General features: G+C 40.9%; 1 pseudogene; it reads right to left on the bottom strand.

Annotated features, from left to right (window-relative positions):
• Positions 1-559: 559 nt before the first annotated feature.
• On the bottom strand, positions 560-1,668 carry LOC107738894 (thyroxine 5-deiodinase-like; annotated as a pseudogene).
• Between the last annotated feature and the right edge of the window lie 3,667 nt (positions 1,669-5,335).

Raw genomic sequence — 5,335 nt, 5'->3', positions numbered from 1 at the left:
GCCAACGACTTGATAAGGACACGACCCTGCTGAAAAAACCAATAGAAACCATCACAGAAACTCAAATGGTTTCCACTACAAATACCCTTACAAACAATCAACTTTTAACCATTCGAACCATTAAAAATGGGTTTCTGTAGTCTGTTTTGGGACACATTCCATTAGGATTTAATGCTTTTAACAAGCCACCAATAAAAAGGTGACCAACTACCAGTAGAAACCCACAGGGTCCATTACTGTTTCCATTAAAACCAATACAACTCCCAGTCCCCTGATAGCACGCGTACATCACGGAGACGTCTATTTACATCTGCAAGATGTATTTTTTTTTTTTAGATTAATTGCTTATCAGCAATACGTCTATAGGACGTTTCCTTTTAGATGTCTTTAAGATGTTTATGATTTAGAATGCATGTAAAACTGACATCTTACAGACGTCTGCCAGAGGTTTGTACACAGCAGATGCTTTATCATTAACATATACATCTTGCAGACGTACGTGTGCTAATATAACCAGTACGACCATTACAATTTTTGTGATGGTGTCTGTATTTTTTCCAGCAGGGGAGAGTGGGGCAAGAAAGAAAACATCCGTGCATCCATCCGCCTTAAACGTGCACCACCGTCGCCGCTTTAGAAGCTTCCAGATCGCTCCGGTAGCGCTCCAGCCAGTCTCTGAGCTCCGAAATCCGGTAGCCTTCTGGACCCCTGCCGCCTTGATACACGACCTTATCGTCCTTCAGTATGTAGAGGCGCTCAAAATAGGCGCCGTACGCCGAGTTAGACGAGTTCTCCATGGTGTCCACGACCACGGCGCTCCCCTGCGCCTCGCGGTTCATGAGCTCCGCGGCGCGGAGTCTGTCCTCCATACAGCGGTGCCTAGGGATCTGGTAAGGCGCGTCGGAACTCACCCAGCCGTCTGAAGGATGCGCTTCCTCGATATACACCAGCAGCGAGTCCGCGATGTCCGCGTACTGCCGCGCGACGCGTTGGAACGCCGCGAGGCGCGTCATGAACGGCGGTCAGGAGCAGCTCCCAAAGTTCAGGATCAGGGGTCTCCTCCCGCGGGCGTAGTCCAGGATCCGCTGCGCGCCTCTCCGCGACGCGCTGTCCAGCGGAACCACCTCGGTGTTGGGCGCCGCGCCGCCCAGATGCGCCGTCTTGAAGAAGTCCAGCTTGTGGCCGTACCACACGGCGCGCAGCGACTCGAGCGTGAACATCTTGTTGGAGTCGGACACGCAGAGCGGCGGATCGTCGGGGCTGCTCAGGTCGCTCTCTCGCATCTTCGTGAGCACCTTCCTCCGGATGCACAGGAAATCCAGGAGCCAGAGCATCACGGCGGCGAGGAGGAAGCGCGGAAGCAGCATTACGCACACGGCTGCGTTTTTCAGCGCCGTTTGGACACCTGCGGATCCATGCAGCATCTCCACAGATACAGCCGTGTCGTTCTGCGCGCTTTCCCCCTGTCTCTCTATATCTCTCTCTCTCTATCTACCTCTCTCTTTCTTTCTAGCTCCGAGTTCCGCTTTTTATAGGACTAGTAAGGATTTGAATGAAAAACAACACGCCTCCTCACGTGGAGGGGATTACCTCCCGTCAACTCTCCTGTCTGAGGAGAGAGAGCGAGCGCAACACGCGGCTGGTTTGACAGCTCCACTTTGGAATGCATCGGTGCTTGTAATGCATCGCGTCAAAACAAACAAAAAAAAATCAATAATCCTCTCGCTGAACGCTAGATGCTGACAGAGATGTTTGACGTGACACATGACAGTGGCGTGTTTAACCGATTCGTCGAGTCAGGACGTGAACTTGGTGAAGTCGACGGAAAGATAGAGTGATAAGATGAGAGAAGGATTGTTAAACTGTCGAGAGAGATGTTAAATTGTTTGATATAACAATTGCATTTTTAATGCGTTGGTGGTTTCTCAGAGAACGCTATTTCCGATGTTAGATCGTTGGACATGACAGTTGCATTATTTTAATGCGTTGGTGGTTTAAATTCATAATGTAAAGACATGTTTTTTATTGCAATGGTGAAATCAAGACAGAGATTGATAGATGATGATATTGATGTTAGATCGTTTGACAAGACAGTTGCATTTTTTTAATGCATTGGTGATTTTAATGCTTAATGCAAAATGTGTTTTTTATTAAACATGACGTGAAGCCGAGAGAGATAGATGCTGAGACATGACATGATTATTTGATGAACATGTTTTAATGCATTGGTGGTTTGTTTTTCAAAAAACGCTTCTGGGTGAGCACTCGATGCTGACAAATGTTAGATTGTTTAACATGACAGTTGCATAATGCACTGGTGGTTTAAATTCATCACGTCAGAATATGTTTCTTATTGCAATGGTGAAATCAAGACAGAGATAGATGTTAGATCGTTTGGCATGACAGTTGCATTGCTGGTTTTAATGCTTCTTAATGCATGACGTGTTTCTTATTAAACTTTACAAGAGGGAGAGAAGATGCTGAGACAGATGACAAATGATTATTTAATAAACAATGAATTTTAAGGCATTGGTGTTTTTAATGCATCAAGTCATGAATTGCTTCTTGAAATGTCTCAGTAACTGGAGCCAATTAAAGAAACAACAACATGCTGCTTGTTAGATTATTTGACATCTCCACTTTGGAATGCATCGGCGCTTGTAGTGCATTGCATCAAAACTGCTTCTCGGTTAACACTCGATGCTGACAGACAGTTGCATTTTTCTCAATGCGTTGGTGGTTTTAATGCAGGATGTGCTTCTTAATGCAAGACATGCTTCTTATTAATTGCATTGATGCATTGATGCTGAGAGAGATGTCAGATTGTTTGATACAGCTGTTGCACTTTAAATGCATTGGTAGAAATGCTGCTTAATGAAAATACATAATTGGTGGAGTCATGAGAGATGCTGAGATAGATGTTAGATTATTTGACAAATGGCTGTTGAATTTTCTTAATGCATTGTGTCAGGAGGAGCTTCTTTATGAACTTGCGATAAAGTCTAAAGATGCTGAGATGTTTTTCATGATTTGACATGACAATTGCGGTTTTTAATGCATTAGTGGTTATAGTGCTTTATGTAAAAGTGCTTCTTAATAAAAAACATTGGTGAAACTTGACCAGATGATTATTTAATTAGATTATTTGACAAATGACACTTTTAATGCATTGGTGGTTTTAATGCGTCATGTATACAGCGATGAGAGAGGTGTAAGTTATGACAGCATGAAAAATGATAGTTGTGCTATTTAATGCTATAGCACTTTTGAGGCATACATAATGCAGTTTTCATGAAGTATCTCAAACATTTTAATGCACTGTGTCAAGAAATGCATCTTAATGGACCAAAAAGAGATGAAACATTCTGCACTTTTCTGTACTTTTTAGTGCATTGATTTTAAATATAATGTCACATGTTACCGACAGCAGTCTGAAATTATTTAATGAGCATGCACTAATGCACACAGAGGAGTCAGTGTGACGCTTAAAGCAAAAGACGTAAGCACAAATCAAGGCATGCACAAAATCAATTTATGACATTCCCAAACTAGGGAAGCAAATATAGAAATGCCATTAAATGTGCAGTTATATATATTGCATTGTGCGAGCAGTCGGATTAAACCCCGACTCTCTCAGGAGCATAAACAAGCTTACGTGCAATGTGAATGCAGGTTCCAGCCAAAATGTCATGATCCCTACTGAATGTATTGTATGTACTGTTCATTTGCTTCAATGTTGCTTATAAGCTAATGAGCTTAAATCCTACCTTTACATATTCCACAGAAACCTATTTACAGAGGAAAACACTATATACCTTGTAAACAAAATCCCTTCCCTGCAATCCTTGTGATACAATGCTTGACACAGTTTTTCAGATCAATTGCTTTTAATCAGGTAATACCAGTTACATCTATCTGCGGGAAAACTGAAAAACATCTGAGGCATTTTGTAGGCATCAAAACATGCTAATTTAGCTGAAAATGACAGGAGTAATTGGCTAAACGATGCATGTATAATTTTCTTCATTATCCCAACAGTAAGTGATGGTGTGTTCAGGAAACCTGAACAAGCTTACGTGCAATGTGAATGCAGGTTCCAGCCAAAATGTCATGATCCCTACTGAATGTATTGTATGTACTGTTCATTTGCTTCAATGTTGCTTATAAGCTAATGAGCTTAAATCCTACCTTTACATATTCCACAGAAACCTATTTACAGAGGAAAACACTATATACCTTGTAAACAAAATCCCTTCCCTGCAATCCTTGTGATACAATGCTTGACACAGTTTTTCAGATCAATTGCTTTTAATCAGGTAATACCAGTTACATCTATCTGCGGGAAAACTGAAAAACATCTGAGGCATTTTGTAGCTCCCATTAATGACAAAACATGCTAACTTTGCTGAAAATGACAGGATTAATTCGCTAAACGATGCATGTATAATTTTCTTCATTATCCCAACAGTAAGTAATGGTGTGTTCAGGAAACCTGTTTGAAAACAGTCATCGTGTTTATGTTTTGTATTTGATTAGAAATGCAGTGATTTATTACCCGTTTTGAAGTAAGAACAAAGTAGCCAAATAATGCTGCTATGTTTACTCATTTCAGAAACCTCCATTTTTGAGCCTGTAAATATCACATGACCATCGAATCACAACAGAATTAATTGACACCACAAGAATACAAGTCCTTTTAGAAACAGGCACTAAAACATCTATGATATAATGAAATAAGGTGAAGTTAAAAAGCAGTTAATGCTGGATTTGTCTCAGCTTTTGTCTTCTCCAGATGTTAACTGATGGACTGGAGTGCTGTGGATTACTTGTGGATTATTGTGATGTTTTTATCAGCTGTTTGGACTCTCATTCTGACGGCACCCATTCACTGCAGAGCATCCATTGCTGAGACACTGATGCAATGCTAAATTTCTCCAGATCTGATGAAGAAACAAACTCATCCCGATCTCGAATGGCCTGAGGGTGAGCACATTTCCAGCAAATGTTCATTTTTATGTGAACTATTGCTTTAACTGGAGTGAAATGAGCTGATTGTAAGTGTGGAGCTGAAAACATAAGTGGGATTTGTGATGACATCCAAGAAAGAAAGTCGTTCAGAAGTGAAGTTATTATAAAAACATTAAGTTATTATTTTGACTAAAGATATTTGTGACCCTGGAGCACAAAAGCAGTGTTAAGTCGCTGGGGTATATTTGTAGCAATAACCAACAATACATTGTATGGGTCAAAATTATCCATTTCTCTTTTATGCCAAAAATCATTAGAATATTAAATATAGATCATGTTCCATGAAGATATTTTGTAAATTTCCTAC

Source organism: Sinocyclocheilus rhinocerous, unplaced genomic scaffold (genome assembly GCF_001515625.1).
Source record: "Sinocyclocheilus rhinocerous isolate Xijiao unplaced genomic scaffold, SAMN03320098_v1.1 scaffold2420, whole genome shotgun sequence".
Taxonomy (NCBI): Eukaryota; Metazoa; Chordata; class Actinopteri; order Cypriniformes; family Cyprinidae; genus Sinocyclocheilus; species Sinocyclocheilus rhinocerous.
The sequence above is the reverse complement of the archived record's forward strand: the minus strand, read 5'-3'. Positions and strand labels throughout refer to the sequence as shown.